The sequence below is a fragment of the Cheilinus undulatus genome, linkage group 19 (genome assembly GCF_018320785.1).
Source record: "Cheilinus undulatus linkage group 19, ASM1832078v1, whole genome shotgun sequence".
Classification (NCBI taxonomy): domain Eukaryota; kingdom Metazoa; phylum Chordata; class Actinopteri; order Labriformes; family Labridae; genus Cheilinus; species Cheilinus undulatus.
In genome coordinates, this window is record NC_054883.1 from 25952827 (window position 1) to 25973039 (window position 20213).

General features: G+C 43.1%; 1 protein-coding gene across 1 annotated transcript in view; it reads left to right on the forward strand.

The window, feature by feature from the left end:
• The first annotated feature begins 221 nt into the window (after positions 1-221).
• zfhx4 (zinc finger homeobox 4) overlaps positions 222-20213 on the forward strand; it is a 117500-nt gene continuing 97508 nt past the window's right edge. Inside the window, exon 1 of the mRNA XM_041813614.1 lies at positions 222-576. The gene's annotated coding sequence lies outside the window, so the exon portion shown is untranslated. The remainder of the gene's footprint in view (positions 577-20213) is intronic.

The following is a 20213-nucleotide window of genomic DNA, read 5'->3' on the forward strand; positions in this document are numbered from 1 at the left end:
TCTACGGCCGCCAGGGCTCCGTGTGCGCGTCATTTGCAATGTGGAGACTGTTGATCAACTCACTAATTACACTTCTCTCCTCTCTCTCCCTCCCTCTCCGTCTCTCCTTTGCTCCCTCCCTCTCTCTCTCTCCCATTCGCCCTCTCTCTCTCTCTGTCTCTCTACCCATTCCCAGAGTGCATATCGGGAAATAGACACACAAAGACATGCGCACTCAACTTAATCAGCCATTTTTTTAAACAGGGCTAAAACGATAATAATTAGCAGAATAAAGACATATCGGATTTTCATTTCCTTTCCTCCGTTTCAGACCCCACGTCAGTCCACAAGAGAAACTGCGAGGCAGCCCGTCGACACGTCGTTTCACCGCCAACGGAACCAAAATAAGGGATAGCTCTCAAAGCGCTTGACATTTGTGGTTTTACTCCCTTTTCCCAATATAAAGTTGGAGGATTATCCTAATTTTCCCCGTTTTTTTCCTCGTTTTGATTGTCCACTAACACGAGCCGCTGGATGTGACTGTTTTAAAGCCACGAGCAGAGAGAAGCGGAGGTGACGGCTTTGGAGGGGAAGAAAGTAAGTTTTTTTTTTCCTTTCCACCTCTCCCTTTAACTTTTATTGAGTAGTTTGGGCTGTGTGTTAAATTTAGGGGTCGGCTATCGATTATCTATCTCACTTGCTGGATCTTTGACATCGGGGCTGTTTGGAGAGCAGGTGCTGGTTGTTTTAAGTCCAGAATAAAGGCGCAGATCGGGATGTTAGTCAAACTCCAATAAAGCGAGCGGATAGCTGACAGGCTCGGAGGCGTTCTTACGCATGTGTCCGAGTGATATCACGTCCAGCCCGCCGTTTGAACACTTAACACGTCTGTTAAAGAGAAAAGAGCCGGACAGATAGACCGGAGAGCACTCCACGGTTGGACTGGCTTGAACCACCGGAGTGTTTGGCTCCTTTTGTGGCTTTGCAGCGCGGATATGCTGCTGCCTTTCCAGGAGTCCGATCCCTCGGACATGTCCGCTCTGAGCCGAGGGGTCCAGCTCGGTGTTTCCTCTCACTTCCTGGATCCACGTCTCAGCCCTCAAACATCACATTTCTGATTTAAACCCACCGCTCGGATGTACTACCTCTGAGCTCAGAGCCAGTTTTTCACACCGAGTTCCGTGCACCTTCCACGGTCAGACTCCTGACACGATCCTCTCTTTCTTGTAAAAAAAAGTGAAAATCTCTGAAAAATGTCCGAGTTTGAATCTTTATTCGTGTATCACTACAACAGAAAGGTGCATTCTCGCGATCGCTTCACCTGGCTGCGCTTCAAAAAGTAGTCCCACTTCACCGAGGCGTGGGTGGCTGCGTCGCCCAGGAGGGAGAGCGATCGCTCGGCTACTGATAGCACGGCGAGTCCCTGTAGAGCCATCAAACTCCTGGTCCTGTTTGTCTGCAGCAGTGGCATTTTAAAGACCAGCATGCACCCAAAAGGCACAATATGATGTTTTTATCGGTGTGAAGTCATTTTAAATTCAACCTTTAAGTTCCTTTTCTCGCTCCTAATCCGAGCTTTGATTTCCTTGTCTAAATTGTTCCTCTTTATTCCCAGCATTTCGGCTGAAAACATCCTCTTTAAGTTAAACGTGTAATGTATTAATTTGGAGCAGACAGGACGAAGACGAAAGGCTTCTAAGGCTGTTTTTTTTCTGCTTGGTGGATAGACTTGGCTCGGATTGGGACGCGACAGTGACATGGGGGACATCGATCGCACGGGAGAAAAAAAAAAAACAAAACATGAGGGCCAAGGGGCCAGTCAGTCTCCAACCCGGGTTTGTAGTGACTGTGTGAGCGAACAGACATGGTGTGTGAGGTTCGCGACCTCTTTTACAGTTCTGCCTCTGTTTATTCACGGATTTCGGTTCTTTTACGCGTGGATTTTTAGACCTTTTAACGCACGAAAATACAGACTGTTTCCAAATATATTAGACTTCTAAAATCTGACAAAATTATTGATTGTGGGCAGCTTTTCACACACAGATTGTTGACCACTTTTTCAACAAAATACTGGATTTTCTGCAGAAGCCAAAACGTTGACTAAGACACGTTTTTACGTCTTTTTCAATCAGGATGAATCAGTTTTACTCTCATTATTGTTTGAGTTTTAATCAGTCACTTTATGTGAATATATCCTACAATGTTAAAAATTTTAATCCAATGAACACTTTTAATTTTTCTTCCAGTTATTTTAAATCAGATCAATGTTTAATAAATTATGAATCCTATATTGATATTTTCTCTAATCACCCTATTTAATTGCATCTGCATAAAATCACACGTTTCATTACACAAATAGGCCTGATGCTAAAGTCCAAAAAGTGAAATTATGAGATGAGATGATCCCATCTAATTGCAGTGAATTTCATCAGTTAATGATGCCATTGTTTCACTCCAAAATAACACAATCTCTGTTTTTATTTTCCTCTACTTGTAAATGAGATTTTTTTTTATTATTTTTGAGGCTGATGTTTGCAGAAGCTCAGGCCCTTCTTGTTTTTTTGTTTTTCTGTGCCGGGCTTGTCTTAACACTTCATGTGTGTGAGAGTGTGTGTCTCTGCATGTTAGTTAAGCAGCTTGTAGCGTTCATTTGAGCCGCAGCAGTCGGGGAGGGATATAAAAAAAAAAAAAACACATATAGTGTGAGAGATGGGCAGACAGCCCTGGGAGGACAATAGCTGTTGGCTTGAAAATGCTTCTTGATTATTAAAAGCTAATGCATTTTCAGCATTGCAGCCTTCATTAAGGGTGCGGATGGAGGGAGGCGAGCGGAGGAGGGGGGGGCTTGAGAGGGATGAGAGGGAGGAGGAGAGGATGGGAGAGAGAGAAGGAGACGGGGGGCTGAGTCTGTCCTATAACTCCTAGGCCCAAGACACATGCAGCTAGAAGATTGGCTCGGGCCTCTCCTAGGGGTCGACAATGTGTCATTTCCACCCGGCTAGATTGCCCTCTGCCTATCTGATATTAATGTGCAAATCAATATTTCAGGGATTAAATTTCCCTTCTTCATTTTTTATGGTTTCTACCTCAATAAGTCTCCCGTCTAATAGAGGAGGCTGGATGATTTAGAAGCCTTTGCTGCAGAAAGAGAGAGAGGAGCTTTGCAACAAGGCTATCGCTGCATTTTAATGTTCTTCTTCTTGGTGGATCCCCCATAGGCTTTTAGTAAGGAGGGCTATATCTGCTGCTTTACACTGTAAAGACAGCCAATTTGGCTAAAAAAGGCTGAAAGAGAAAATATGAGTCCGGTTGAATACTTAAGACGCTGTGGTAATCCGAGTAGTAGGTATTAGTGAAAAGGGCCCCCCCCCCTCTTTTTCTAAGACACACACACTGAGCTACATCCAAACCTGCATTACCAGCCGTCATGCTCGGCTGAACCGTATAGCTTACTGCACGCCGCTCTGCTATAACAATATATTTTTCTTCTTCTCCTTTTTTTGCATGGAAGCCCATCGACATGCAAAGGGGAGATTTACTCTCCTGCGTAATAACATCTGGCGTACGTGTGTGATAGAAATGAATCACTCTGACACAATGACCTGTGTATGATTATTGGTGAAGGGAGGAGCGTATTACCATAGTCATAATGCTGCATCTCATTGAGAGTCGCCTAAATGAGCTTGGACCCTTTGACTCCCCGTAGACATTCATTAGAGGGACACCGTGAGGCGTCTGTCTGCCAATAGGTGTGGTGTTTATTTAATCCTCCTTCCTGTACCATCTGGTGCGTGAGTACGTGCGTGTCCAGCAGCAGCAGCAGCACAGTGACCCCCTCCACCACCACCACCACCACCACCACTACCTCCTCATTCAGCTTTTGCAGCAGAGTCTGTTTTAACATCCCCTCGATAGGGAGAGTGTCAGCGAGTGAAAATGGCAAAAAAGAAGAAGAGGGGAGAAAGAGACAGAGGAAGAGGCACAAAAGAGCTCTAATTGTAGCACGACCGCTTGGCTTCCTCCCTGATTCACGGCCATTACGATGTGAAAAGCACAACCGCCTGTCCTCCATTATCAAAACGGCAGGCCTACACACACTCTCACCACCGTGCACACACTCTCACTGGGGGAATCATGTAGATTTTTTTGTCTCTTATCTGTGGCTCAAATAGCAGCTCTCATTCTGGTCACCCGCTCTGAGGAGAAGCTCTCTTCTCCCACAGAGCATGAGTGGTCGGATTGTAGAGTAAAATAAAATTCATCTTTTTTCAAGGTTTCCAAGCAGCCAGAAACAAATAAACATAACCAACTGTACTTCACTGGGACAGGCCAAGTCGTCTCTTTAACACTTTTTCTCAGTCTTTTATGCAACATGTATTATGCAACGCTCCAAATGATGTGGTTTTTGATGGAGGGTTTCAGATCAAGGTGTGATTTTCTTTGGTGATGGTCAGCTCCACGAGGCCTGTAGGGGGAGAAGCATAGAAGTCCACAGCAGCTCAGTCCCAGAGAGAGAGGGAGTATGGGGGGGTTCCCTTTGTCAGCCCCGGGGCAGCACCGCTAACACACACTTTCTCTCTATCACACACACTGAGCGGGAGGCGGAGGAGGGTTAAAGACTTGGAACGAGATCAAGCCCCTCCGTAGCTCCCGGGGAGGGTGCTTGTGAATATGCGAGTTTTAGTGTAATTAGCACTTAATTATATTAACATATGCAAATTGTCAGGCGGAGAGCTTGTACCGCCGGTGGGTATCGGCTGAGATACAAGTGACTCTATTGTACCACAGCGGCAGAAAGGAGAATAATGGGTGTGTGGAAGGCAACCAGCCAGCAGCCAGCAAGGCAGCCCTCTGTGCTAACACATCACCAGCTAGCTCATTTAAGTCTCTGCCTGGCCGCTTTGCCAAATTTCATTAGTCGCCATGACGACCTGGCTAATTGTGCTGACTAATGTCCCCTGATATGTCGTCAGCCGGGACGGGTGCACGTCCCTCCACCCCTTAAAAAACATGAGAGAGAGGCCCGACTGTCCAGATTAAACCGGCACACAATGACTCCTATTTACACACGTTCCGCTCCTACGAGCATTTGCATATTCAAAAACACTCTGCCATGTTTCCTTGTCTGCTCAGTGCGTGTGTTTGCATGTGCACTCGTGCATCGGCAAGGCTGCGCGCATGTGGTGGCAATGTGTGTGAGGGGACGACAGCAGTTGAGCTGTGTGCGTCACATGTGGAACACACTGACTGGTCTACGGCTGCGTGTAGCGACACAGCAGAATTTGTTTTTGATTATGGTACAAGACGGAGAATCTGGCAAAGAAAGACTCGGGCCTAAAGAGCAGGCGTGAGGAGTTGTGCCTTTGAAAGTTGCAGGCCCTCTTTTCACTCCATCCAAATATCTAATTACAACACATCTTTACAGCGACCCCCAACCGAGCTGCAGGACTTTCTTTTTCAGGGGGAGGGTGGACAAACATTTAATTTTCTGTGCTTCCCTGCTAGCCAAAGGTGGATGGAGATTGGGCCTAGTTGGTGCTACTAGTACTTGCATGCTAATCCTGTTTTTTGACAGGAACGTAAACTGATATAATTGCTTTTCAGAGGCAGGAACGGCGGTTTATACAAGTGTGAAAGCACGGGAAAGGGGATTAGCATTATTTTGCATAATGCTGGGCAGGCGCTGAATGGGGCATTGAACGCTTGACTGGGTGACAGAGATGAAAGAGAGATGAAATGCTCTACCCCTCTTCTCACCCTCCCTCTCTCCCCTACCGTCCCCTCGGTTAGCCGGTGGAGGAGCGTGTTTGCCGGGGAGGACCCCGGAAACACCACGCAGGCTGCTGTTTGTTCGGATGCCAGCAGATGGAAGCTGTCATGTGAGGTGATATGTATGATAATAGAGTAAGTGTGCAGACTCCTTAAGCCTCCATGTATACACTAAACTACATCCCTAAAGCACTGGAGTGTGCAATTATGTCGTGGATGGATGTGGCTCAGGTAGCATTTACATGGAAGGAAGGGAGCGGCTTGCATGGATCAAATCAAACTACACTCTTCTTACATTTTTCTTTATTGAGATGTTTGCTCAGGATTTGGTTGGATATTGTCTGAGTAGAGGGAGCTGTGCTGTTTCAGGGCAGGTGTCTGAACGACCGTGTCTGTGTGGAGCAGGGCTGAAGAATTCTGGAAAGACACTCAGATATCTTTTCTTCCTGCAGTATAAAAAAATAAACCAAGTTAGTGAGTTTGTAGGCTTTGATTTGAACTGTTAACAATGATTCTTTGTATCAAGTATTATGGATTTTTAGTCTGTATTTATGTTAGGTTTGCACCATGTGAGGAATCAATGTGATGCACATGCTGTTTTTGGTATTTTGAACCACTAAATTTGCAACAGTGACATTACGGCTGCATTGGAAATGGTGCTAGAGCACGTACAATGTGCACATGCTGCATGATGAAGCAGTAAAATCATCTTTCTTATTTGCTGTGATAAATTCAGACTTTATTGGAAAAGCTCACATTGCAAAAGTGATTTCTCGTGCAGCCCTAGCGTGCAGTGTAGTGGTAGTAAGAGGGAGCACCCGTGTGGTGACGCAGCTTAAAATCGCCACCGTGACTTCCATCTGACCCGACTCGACTTTGTGAGTAATTTATGATCAACCGTCATCATTGCTATTGCATCTGGCGTATGGAAATGATCCGGGGAGGGAAGGGGGGTCTGAGGTTCTGGTAGTGGAGAACATGAACGCCACAAAGGCCGGTGTGGCCTGTTTTTGTTGTCTCTCATTGGACAGGATCCTCTTTCTTTGACCTTTTGCACGCCTTCCCTCGCCTTTCATATGGTAATGGCGGCCCGGACCTGAGGAGGAAACGTGCTGGAGCTGAGTGGAGGAGGACAAAGACTCCCCTCTCTCTCGCTCGCTCTCTCTCCCCCTTTTTTTTTTTTTTTTTTTTTTTTTTTTTATTCTACGCTATATCTCCTCTTTTTCTTGCCTCTTCCCCTCTCAACAACTTGACAGACTTTGGCATGAAAGGAAGTGAGTGCTTAGCGGATGGGAAAGGTGGGGATGGCGTTCTCGCTGTGACCTGCACCAGGATCAAGTGCACTGTGTGTATCTGTGGGTGTGTGTGTGTGTGTGTGGAGTGTTATTTTGAGTGGCCCCTTTAGAGTGTGTGTTGTAAATCGGCCCTCATTTCTACCGGCGCTGATGGTTGAGGAGTTGTTGGAGAGATTTACATTCTTTTCCTCAGTTATTTTTTTATTTGTTTCGTTGTTATTTTTGCAGAAGGAAGATACTTCAGGGGATTGTTGGTTTCATTATCAAGAATATTTAAGCGTTTTGTTGCTTTTATTTTGACAGGATTGACACAGGATAACATTAAGGATGGGCAATATAAAAATCACTCAACATGATTTTATCATTATTCATTTTGCAAATTTATTTTGCATCTAATTTTAAAAATGCACAACTGTGTAACAACCTGTTGGTCATTGCATGAAATATTTAAGTATTTGTCTTTTAATAGTTAGCAGCACCAGGTGAGGGGGGTCTGGAAGGCTTCTCCACAATAGTTTAAGCACATAACATTTTTATCTCCCTGCAGTCACCACAATAGCATTGTCGTTGACTCTCAGGATGCATGCTCTTCAGATTGTCAGAGAAGTTTGTAAACTGGATGCCAATCACGTAATTAAGCATTCCTTGCACCCTAGCGGTTTAGAAAAAAGCAGAGTTATTTTTAAGGATTAAATCTTATGTTTAATTTTCAGCCATGAATCCCCACTTCATCAGGAACTAGAATGAGATTTCTCAGCTTCAGCAGATCTTCATGATCTAAGATCGCCCTATTGTGCAGTCACATGCGCAGGGCATGGGCAGACACCATGGAGGGTAAATGTTTTTTCTACCTCATGCCAACATGAGGATGCCAGTTGAGACAGACTTGTTGAATAAACAGTAAAAACCCTTTCTTGATCCTGGGTCCGATCTCCTCTCCCATGCCTCAGCAGCCGGTTTGATTCTGTTAATTGTGGAGAGCAAATTGCCACTCCAGGAGTGATTTGTTGCTCTTCCAGTGAAGCCAGCGGAGTTGTCATATTTCTCCCGGACTCTTTTCAGCTCTGCCAACTCTATCTGCTTACAGCCAGTGAAGTAGTGTCTCTGGCGGGGTAAAAGGATACTAATATAGTTACTACAACCCTCCCCTAACATAATACTTCTGTTGAGCATGACGTGGTTTCGGGGCTCTTTTGGCTCTGTTATGGGAAGGGGGCATGTTATCTGTAGGAAATGTAATTTTTGTCCTCATTGAAATCGTTCATTATTGAGCGCGGTTATCTAAATGTTTTTGTTGCTGTTGGTCCAGCGCCAGTCAGGATTGCGTTACCCTCCCTCTCTCTCTCTCTCTCTATGTCCGTCTCTCGCTCCCTCATCTCGCCAGGCCCTTCATCAATCTCTTCAGGGAAAAATAGAAAAAGAGGGGGATTTTTCTCTGCGTCCCGTTCTCAGGCTCTCCTGCCTATTTTGCATCAGCCGTCTCATACAGGATATTAGCCGTGGAAAAACACGGCTCTGGCTATTTCATTTAGAATAATATGTTTATTCTTTTCCTTTCAAAGTGAGGGCGGGGGGATTTTTGGTACAAGGTGGGGGAAAGAACAATCAAGGCCGTGTGTTGGAGGGCTCTTTCTGTTTGATCTGAGGTCCTCAGGGCCCCGGGGGTGGCTGGGATTCTCGGGTTTAGGTGAAATCAAATGGGCTGTTGAGAAAATGAGGCCTCATATTGTCTCAGTGATTTGCTTTCTCTGTTGGTGTCTCATGTTCTCCGCTGCTTTCTGTCTCGTCTTTCATTTGCATTTGTGGATGCTTTTTTTTCCTGTCAGATAGAAGGAGAGCAGTGATTGGGCGATGTGAGAGCGAAGAGAAACTCCCTCAACTCTCAGATTTCTGAACTTTTGCAGAACTTCTGTTCATATGCAACCACTCATTTTAATTCTTTACATTCCTGCTGTTACCTTTGAGACCTTGGGGACATTGCATGTCCTCTGTACTCTCAGCACATTTACATGCAGTTAGAAACAGTCTCACTTTTGTGTTAGTGTGACTAAAACTGGACTTTTAAAGTCACATTAGTGAAACTGTACTGACTTGAATTTCTTGAAATTGGATGAGGACACCTTGATAATGAAATTGGATTTTCTCTAGCATACTTACCGATGAATCAGACCCAAACTGGGCGATGCTTTCTGAGCATGCTCCTGAGTTTCCATGTGGGCTTTGGCCCAGAGGTCAAGAAGCATATATGTTAAATAAAGCTAAGATTGTTGTCTTCAGACATCACTATAAGCTAGAGAGATTGCGTGTTTGTACCAAGGGGAAAAGCCTAGCATGTGTATGACGTGTGCACAGCTGTAAAGTTTGTGCAGTGTTCGCAGTTTGACAAAAGTCCCAGCAAGGACAAGCTCACCTGTTGTAGCAGGTGGACATACCTCAAATCCATAAAGTGATCTTCCACAGTGTTTGCATACTAGGACAGTAGTACGTTTAGACTTAACTGTGCATGCAATTCTACTGATGCTGAAGGACATGCATCAGGTCCACATGCATACCTCAAAGTCTTCTTATTTGGTATCTGACAAGCATTCAGCAGATTTTTATCTAAAGCTTTGTCCTCTTATGCTTCCTAACAAAGTAACGCACAGTACAAAAGTTCAAATTCCACATTTCATTGATTGAAATATTCTCAGAGATGTAAAAATCAGCTAGCAATGAACTAAAATGCATAACTACCTCATAGAGAGAGGTTAAAAGAAAGCTAGGAGAGGGGGAAAAGTTGATGAATGACTAAGTTTCTCCAGGTTTTGAGAAAAGATGCACCACAATAGCACAAGACGTCTCATGACAAATGATGCGTTTGCTTCCTCGTTGGCCAAAGACAAAGGAGGGGATTGAAAAGGCAGAGAGCCCAGTCACAGGACAAATGCACATTAATAGACCTGCAGGAAAAACGGAGGAGAGTGAAGCAGTATAGCTGTGGAAATATAATAAAGCTTTATACAAGTTCTCCTTAACTCTCTGTTTCTTTATTTCTTAATAACTAGTGTTTGTTTCTGTGTCAGGGCCTAGAAATATGGACCAAAAATTACAAAAGAAAAGAAAAACAAAATCAAATCCAAAACAAATGTCAGAAGATTCTGTTTAAACAGCTGGCTGCACAATATCAACATGTCCATGAAAAATATCATCAAAATAAGCAACCTGTTAAATAGAATAATAAATTAAAATGCTTTTTTAATAGGATAAGATAAAATAAGAATTCCCTCTGTGTTTAAACATTCACACCCATGATCTTGAGGTCTGTTAGAGTACTACTGTGAACAGTGTTTATACTCAGCATCTTTAATTTCACAGACACTTCAGTGACATTGCCCTCACCACCAGTGTTTGGATGAAGCTGAAAGATGCGTTATTTTAATGCAATGATTTAAAGGTTATTGTCTCACCCTATACCTGGATAGATGTGATTTAAAAACTCGACTAGCATGCATGTAAATCTCACATGCATCATGATTGGCGTGCAGTATTCCTAAAGGCAATAGCATGTGAATATCAAGGCCACTGGCAGGGCTCGTTGGGGAATAAGTGGCTAATTAATTATGCATGACTTGTGGGCTTAAACAAACAGTGTAATGAGAGATGAGACAAATTTACCAAAGAATTAAGCCCCAGCTGCATGGAGACCTTCTCAATTATTCTATTATTCTCCTTCTTGTTATTGTTATTCTAAAGTCTGCATTCTTTGTCTCTTTATATATCATAAACATGATTTCAGACTGCCCATCCACCTGGCCTTACTGTGTGAGAGAAATAAGACGCGTATTGGAAAAGAGAATATTTCCTCTCCTAACTTCGGCCTCAGTCTGGTCTAATAGAGTCAAGCTAGCATGTGTCTCCTCTACTCCCTCGAGGAGACACTATCCCTCTCTTTCTCTCTGGCCTGGCACCAGCCCTGGAATTATCTTTAATTATTTGCTTTTAAAAAGGAAAAAAAAAATCCTCCTTTTTGCCCTGACAGTAGAGAAGAAGAGCAGAACAGGCGCAGGAATGTTCTGTGTATGGAATTGTAGGTATTAACAGGGGCCGGTTTTGTCAGCGGTTTCACTGATGTATCAGCTCTCTGCCACTAGACTAAATAAAGACGGGAGGTTTTCGGGGTGTTTCATCCCATCGAAGATGAGCAGATATTGGAGGGCTTTGGTTAAAAAAGCAAAGTATGGCTGAAGAATGGAGCTCTGCTTTTGACACAGTACCTAAACAAGTGTCGGGAGGTGCTGATGGATGTTCCTTTAGGCCTTTAGGAGATGCTTCTGCTGTTACGTTTTCTGTGATTTTGTCAAAGTCAGAGCAGAGATTTAGTAAAAAGGAAGACTGCATGTTCCTTTACAAGTTATTGTGATTTTCAGACTGTATCTGTTCTTTTAGGGATGTGTGCTTCAGGTCTTTGAATGGAAGTGATGGAGTACGATGTCTGAGTTTGTTAGCTTGATGCTAACACATAATAGAAATTGTCATTGATGGGCTAATGGATTTAGCATTGCTTTGCACTGATAAGAAATGGCCCAGAAGGATGTGAAGCTGAAGTTCAGAGAAGCAAAGTTTGTTTCTTAGAGTATCTTGATGCTACTGATGTCTTCTTCTTTAGGTTTTTTAACAAAATTACAACCAGATGCTGGTGAAAATAATAAAAAATAGGCAGGCATGATAGTGGATTTTTGCAGATAGCTAGCATGCAAATATTTCCAAACTCATTTTATCTGAAACTGAGATAAAAATGCACACTTTTTAAATGTGCAAAACTCATTCTTTTGCAAAGAGAGGCTGTGCCAATCAGAGCTGAGAGAGGAGTGGGGTGTTGGACAGTCTGGTAGTTGTTTTAAGTTTGGGGCCTTATGTTCAGGACTCACCGTGGGCCTCCTTGAGTGTACAGCGTCCTAAACAATCAGCTGCACATATCAAGAGAAACTTCACATTTTCTGATACTGATATTAGAATTTTTGTGCAAATGTCCACTGATAATATCATGCATCCCAATGAAAAAACATGCATGAAACTTTGATTATTTGAAGATAGTAAAGCCACTGCACATCCCTAGTTTGCATGCAGCTTTCTTTGCTTTAAGCACACTCTGTGAGCTCCTGTGTGTCTGAGAGTAATATTGCTGACTCCAGTCTTCAGCTTCCTTGTCATTGACCTCCCTGCTCCCCTGGTTGTCACGTTAGGAGCACTGCAACACAAATGCACGCACTTTTAGAGGAAAAAAGGAGAAAAAGCGACCTTCATTCCATGCTGATAATTTAACAGTGCGCACACAGCGGGAAATACTTTATCTTGCATGTTAGATTTTAACATGTTATTGTGTCACTTGTGTCTAATAGGAGTTATTTCCTGCAGAGAACGTGAAGGTAATGGGTCCATTTCATGTGGGCTCCCTCTCAGCAGGCCGACCCCGTGGATTTGCGTGACACGGTGTTTATTTGATAAAGGAATATTGTGGTGCTAATCTGAAACCACGCTAATTACATCTGACAGTTGTTTGTTTGTAGTGAAATCCAATTAAAACGTACACTTTTCAACTCCATCGCTCATCCCCCCCACCCACCCCCCTCTACCATTCTCTTTCCTTCTACCCTCCCTCCCACCCACGGTAAACCAGAAAAAGAGCCGATGATGGCACAAATAACAACTGTGCTTTCCTTGTGGTTTTTTTGTGAGAACAGGGCAAACTCGCAACAGCTGTCAGAAAAAGGGGGTTTGTTTAAAAAGCAAATGGCTTTGGTCTAAAGTTCATTTGGAGACCTCTCTAATTAAATAGAGAGCCAAAAGCTTAAGTTAATTAGTAATTCCCTGGGTCCAGAAATTAGACCCGTCACGAGTATTGGAGCTCTTGGAAAGCCAAAAGATACGTGTGCACTTGTGTTTTTTTTTTACCGTGCGTTCATCTGTACTTTATCTTGAGTGAGGCCCGCACATTCTTCCTGCAGAGACATTAATGGTCTTTTTGTGGCGTGTCAGAGAAGTACTCAGGAGATGTTTAAGTGAGGGGCACATAGCTTGTGGCGTCAGTCGGGATACCTGCCCTATGATTATGTTTATGAAGATAATAACAGGGCTGGGGTCCCGCCGAGTACCGTCTTTAGAAAACAGCGGGGGTTTTGAACTTTTAACTTTATTGTTACCCCTGGAAAACAACTGGATTGGTTTGGTTTGTCTGAGAAATGTCTGTACAATTAGCAAGGTGTCTCTGCATGCTTACTGCTAACTGTAAAAGCAGATGTTCTCTTCTCTACTCCTCTTTTATTCAGCAGTGTAATTGAAGGGATAAGCTCATGTTAAGCACACATAAATCAGCTGACTTTAACACAATGAACAGACAAGATGTCCCTTGCCATCCACACCATAATAGATACTAGTTACAGGCTAATAACTGGCCTGTGAGGCAGCAGAAACCACATGCTTTACTAAAATGCATGGTTAATACGTGCTGTCCTATCACTAGCTCTACTGTTAGCATAGTGGGCATCTTTTACAACATTTTCCGCATATTTATTTCATGAACTTTTTAAGACAAGTCTCAGAAGTTGCTACACAACTTTGTAATGCTTAATAACAGGTTCCAAAATGTCAGCAGCACTGTGTGCCCTTGCAAAACCGATTTCAGTGCTGGAAAAGTACTTCATGTTTTTAATTTCAGGCTACAGTGAGGCAAGTCTTTGGGAGGGTACATCATGCTATTTTTGAGTTTGTGGATCCACAACATTGCCGTTATCTTGTGCCGACTCTGCGGCCCATGCTAGCTGATCCAGTGTAACCTGGTGTCTGTGTTTGCCAGGTGGATGTGAAATGCCTGCGTCAGAGACTGCTCTCTGTGTCTGTCTCTGAGAGCGTGCGATCCTTGACTGACGTGGACAGTGTTTGCTTAACCTCTTCTGCGCTGCAGCGCCACGGCCTTGTCAATTTAAGCATGTGTGTGTGTGAGGGAGAGTCCAGCAATGGTAGCTTTCATTTTTCATGTTCCCAGCAGAATTTCTGCTAAACAAACCCGCTGAGAGGCCGAGCGAGAGAAAAGAGAGGGAGTCTGAATCAACACAAATGAGTGATATTTGTTATTTTCTTCCTGGGGTGCTGCATCCACACACATTTTTAAAACCAGATTTTTTTCAGGCTTTGTATTTAGCAGGATTATTAATTTCTCTTGACAAATAATCCCGTCCTGTCGTCCCCTTTAACTTGCTGTTATTGCAAATCAGAGGTGTGCATGCATGCATGTGTGTCTGTGTGCACTCCCTCATTCCAAAGGATAAGGCAGTGATTTATATAACATCTAAGCCCTTTCATATTGTGTATGTTGTACCTTACAAGAGCATGATGAGCAGGCGAGATTAATATTTATTTAGCACAGGGAAATCAAGGATTAAGCAGTCATCATTTTAGCACTAATCCATGTCTCTGGTGAGATGCAGAGACAAAGAGAGGCAGATTACTAAACACATAAAGCTGAAAAAACACAATTAGTTGGCGACTTGTGGAGAAAGAGCCGTGGTTTTGGTGCCTATTGTTTCCTTCGCTCCTCTCCCTCTCCATGACTTTTTAACTTCTCCTTCTCACCCTCCCTCTCTCTTCAAAAGAAGCCCTCATTGAAATTAGCGGCGGTTTGTCTGATTCACTCATCTGACGTAAATGTGTCTCATGATCTTTTCCACTGTCCGAGCTCACACACTCACACTGACACACACATGCAACGGCGATGAATACTTCTTTCTTAGCTGCGACCACGTGGGAGAGGGACGGTTTGCTTATGCTGTGTCTGTGAGTGTGTTGTGAGTTAGTTGGGAGTCTGTAAATAAAATTACATTCTTCACTAATTGAGTTAAACTGCTTTGCTGGAGATGTGGTTAAAAAAAAGATGAAAGCTGCCTGTGTGTGTTTTGTGTTTGCATGCCGTGTGTGTGTGTGCAAATCTGTGCATGCACGGTGCTAATCGAGTTAGCTGTTAGCACTCTCAGGTGGTGACCAATAGAAAGTTCTGTATGCAGCTATGTTTGCTAGTTCAGTCCTCGAGGTTGGATGTATGAAAAGTGCCAAACATACGCCTCGTTTTAACTGAAGTCTGTAACTCTAAAGAAGCTTCTCCTTGGCCCTGAGAGGCTTATTTGTCCACATTTTACCACTCGGTGAAATAGTGTTAGGTCGATGTGGTTCGGTGGCACCCTGTGTACCCAGGTGACCTGGGTTCAAGTCCAGCCTGTGGCTCCTTTCCTGCATGTCTCTCCCCCACTCTCTCATCTATCCACTCTCCTCCTCTCTAAATGAATAGGGCTGTCAAAAGATTAACATCTTGCTAGTTTGCATTTTAAACTGTTTTCATTTTGGATTAAACTAAGGCTAACTGAGTTTGTCTACAGTTCTGCTTTAAAGTTAAAGTTTTCATCCAGAATTTGCCTCAAATAGGTGAAGAAATGCAGCTTTTGTGGTGGAGAGTGTGCAAGCTTAGCTTTCAGGCTGCAAATAAGATAAAAGATTTTAACATGAAATTAACCATGGAAAAATGAACTTGTTATGGATTGAAAAGGAAATGAGGGATCAGTGAAAAGGTTGGCGTAATAACAGAAGGTTCTGATGAATTTTGACGTATCCAGTGAGCATTGATGAACTTATTTTACATCACCTTGGCTGTAGGGGGGCGCTGATGTGGATTAGACAAAGTGTCTTGAAAGGGACAATAAATCACATAAATTGTGAACCTTAATTAATTGTGATTAATGCAATTAATGTAAACAGCTCTAAAATAAAATAGAATGTGCACTGGATTGGTCCAATAACAATACCCGGACAGCTTTCAGCCTCCTTTTTCCTCATAAGTGTTGATTCAGGCCCCGTTTAGGCCCCAGCTCCGGGTAAAATGTATTGCCTTAGCAGCGGTATCAGAAAAATCCCAAATGAAACTGTCAAGAGGATCTGACAATGTCTAATGAGAGTGTCAACAGAGTAACTCAGATTCACAATCTGTTAAGCCACAAGTTTTCATGCAGACTCACTCGACTGTTGGCATCGCTGACAGAGCTGAAGGAAATAGCCTTTTAGTGAAGCTAGCACGCTTTGACCACTTTGAAATCCACCACAAAGGTTAAATCTGTTTTAAAGGAATATTTCAGTATTTTTGTACAAGATATCTAGCAGTAGTAGTGTGGCATTAGCTCCAGTGATTTCAGTGCATATTGGTCCTTTATAGGAAGCTAGGCTATAGAGCATAACAGATGGGTACACTTTCTCAGCAGATGTTTTTTGGAAAGAATGGCCCATAAAACAATGTTTATTCAAACCTTTGCACCAATGAAAACTTTAAAAGCATTTTATTTTTTACCCAGAAAGCCTTTTTGTCAGAAAGAGTTTTTGTCACTATTTTGCAATGCCGGCTTTGGCTACCCGTTACGTGCTCTTGCATTGCAAAATAATGACAAAAATCGGGTAAAAAATAAAATACTTAAAAAAACTGTTTATAGTGCATACATTTGAGCCAACATTATGTTTTTGCCCATTTTTACCAAAAACTCAGTAATTCTGATGAGAAACTGTACCCATATGTTACGCTGTGTATAGCTTAACTTCCCTCTTAAAGGAGCACTGCTCACTGAAATCACTGCTGGCTAATGCCACTACTACTGCTACGTACCTTATACTACTCAACTTAAAAAATACTGAAATATCCCTTTAATGTACACGGATTCTGGGGGAAGTTTTGCAGGCGTCTTTGGGCATCACAGAGACTCCCACAGGACCAATCCGACTTTGGGACCAGCCTTCATAAACAAGCATATGTGGAAACGAAGGGTTAGTCTTGCTAAACAGATAATAAGGAGCCAGAATTAAACTCAGTAGTGCTCATGTGTTTGTGTGTGCTGTCTGTAGGGGAGCACCCCTCACATAGAGCAACAACAAGGGACAGCTAAGGGGCCAAAAAGAGCATTAGAGGGCCTTTGCAGTGTGGTGAAGGGTGATTTGGGGGGTCCGGACCAGATGTGAGAAAATAAAAGAAGAGAGATAAATAAAAAGAAGGAGCAGACAAGTCGTGCTGAGAGAGAGAAAGACAGAGAGGAGCTGCCATCCTCACTTCCCCTTTGCCCTCCTTCCTCTCTCTCACCCGGCCACTGAATGTTAATGGCTTTTTCTGCCTCCCCCCTCCTCCCCCCTCACGCACACACTCATATATCCACATCCACCCTGCCATCCCTCCCCACGGACACTGGCGCATTGTTTGTGGCAGTGCTTCTATTCTTTCAAACTTAATTACCTTCTTGCCTTTTGTGGCGTCGGGGGCTGGAAGTTTTGCTCCGTGGCAGTGGAGGTCGTCACACATTCTTTGGCGGTGGATTCCCTTAATCTGGGGGGGGGGGGGGGTAAAGAGAGAGTGAGGGGAAGAGTCCACAGAGAAGAGTTCCTACCAGCATGAGCTTCTAAAGGTGATTATAGTACCCCTCTTTGCACGTGTGCACACCCGTGCACGCTCATAATAGTTGGGGCATAGGCTGCCCTTTGTTTGTGCGGTTCATTTCCAATCAACCCTAATTAAGTCGAGAGTGTTTCCAGATTGCTAGCGAAAGAAAAATCCCCATTTTTTTCTCTCGCTCTCTCCCCGCAGTCTTTGCTGTGTTTGAGTTCGAGGAAAGAAAAAAAATTGAGGCATTAGCTATGTAGATTGCCTCCGCCTTTGATGCTGGAAAATCTTTAGCAAAGGGCAGTAAGTGGTGACTGCGACCCCGGCAGTGTTTGACTGTTTATTTTCATGTTTCAGTATGAGTTAAGTCTGAAATATCGCCTCTTCAAAGCAGGGAGACTTGTACATATATTTAGACTGGACTGTGTTAGAGCAAAGTCCATTTGTAGAAATTTTAAATCCTGCCAAAGTTGTCTTTAATCCCTTAAACTTTGTGTGCATGAACAGCAGATAAACGCTGACACTGACCAGGCAAACACAAAGTTTGTCGTGTTGAGGCACTACAAATAAATTCAACTGGCTGATCCTCAAGTGTTTGCCTCCTAGCACTGCCTGCATCATATGATAGATGTTTTCACCTCATCCTGGCTGAAGTTAGGCTAGAAGCTGGTGTGATCTGATCCTAAGGATGACTTTAGTCTATACTATTCAAGGCCTGGTGTAGGGCCCTGCTTAGCCCTGTTCACCACTGATTATTTATCCTCCAGAGTTGATACGACTCTGCTGCTCCTGATGGAGTCTGCCTCATCCAGAATCATAAAGATTAAATGTTTGATATTTATGATTCCAGGTTGGGCCAACTTTGATGGAATACCTGCAACAACCAATGACAATGAAGTACACCGGGGAGCATCACCAACAGGATGTTGTGTACTTTTGTATCTCACAAACAGAGCAGCAAACATGAACATCACTCTGTCTGTCTGCTCAGCCTGTATTTCACCAATAATCACAGCAGCTGAATGGTTTTGAAAATTATCTTACTGTGTTTTTTTTGGATTCATATTGCAAATTTGAGCAGTTGTATTGAAGGGAATGATAATTCTTATGTTAATAGGAAAATCATTATAATAAATAAGGAAAGTAGAAATTTTTGCAAACTATTCTATAAACTTAAATGTTTGCATGACATGTAGAGAAAAACATCTCTGCAAAAAAATTTGCATTAAACTGGAATTTTGACACATTCAGGTAAAAAATACTGCACCTTATGCAATTTGAAAATTGAATTTCACATATTGCAATTTAATCTAATTTAAATGAGTTGCTCAGCCTTAATCTTCACCTGTATTACCTTCAAAGTCACACTTTATAATGAAAGTTTCTTATCAATCTGTGGACTCTAGAGCCCCCAAAGCACACCTATCATTCCAAAATCTTAACATATCCACCTCTGAGTCACACCAGCCTCCTTCAGCCATGCTACGGTATCTTTAGTTGTTGCACAGCTGTAGTAATGGATTATAAATTCCCATGGCACATCTAGACTTGCCTCAGGCTGCACCAGTTTGCCTCACAACACCATTTGGTGGTCTAGAGTAGTGCTTCTCAGCTGGTTGAGCTTCATGACCCACCACTTCTTTCTTAGGTGCTTTTTTATGTGACAACATCCTGCTTTGTTTTTTTTTGTCCTTACTTTCAAATTATTCCACGTGCAGATGGTTTTGAGAAAGTCTCTGCACACAAAACACTAAAAATGCTGTAGTATACATGCCAGGTCAGTAGTTGGTGGTGCGATTTTGCAATGAACCAAACCAGCCTTTCTTCTTTTTCCATGCATGCATGTGTAAAAACCATACTCAAGCAATTGACTGCAACCTTAGTGTGCATTTTCAGAAAGCTGCATTTTGCCTGGAGACAGAGAGCTGGGGTGTTTCCTTCTTATTTAGACAGATGGCCAAAACGCAACAAAAGTTTGGTGTTCTCACCTCAAAATGTCAAGCCTTAATAATGGGGCAACTCAAACTTTTGTAAATGTTTCAGGCACTCAAAGGTATTGAGTAAAAGCATGTTTTAAAAAAACAGATTCTTTCAGTTGCAGCTGGAGAACAAGGATGCATTCTTTATTTTCCCATCAAAGTTGAAAGTTTTAGTGATTTCTTGGGGAATCGTCCTGCTAACTCTGGAAAACCAGTTTCACCATCTGAGAAAAGGAGATAGATTAGTCAGGATCATGGAATAAAATTAGTCCTTTTTATCAGACATGGAGAAGCACTAGTCCTGACCCACCAGTTGAGAACACCGGTCTAGTGTTGGGGTTCTGATGGTTGCAATGTTAAAAATCAGTCAAGACTGTCCTCATATTTTTGGTCTTCCATGTTTTAAAAAGAAGATAAGATTTAAATATTGTCTGGAGTGTAGCTGGCCTAAATCAAATAAAGACATGGCTGAAGTGATAAGGTTTTGGGTCAAACATGGCTGCCGGCTTCACTGTTTGTCCTTACCAGGTCACCAAGTTTGTTTTTGCATGCTTTCCTTCCTCATCAGTGTTTCCTGTGACACTCTCATGTCACATGTGTGCAGATTTGCCCCAAAAGTTACCTGGATTATGTTTCACTCAGACAATGAAGAATCAGGTTGGAGCCGGGGGCAGTGAGGTGTATGTTACCGGAGCAACCAATGAGACTAATTTATCTGTCATCAACCTCAGGGATAGACGCTGCATACCTCTTTAG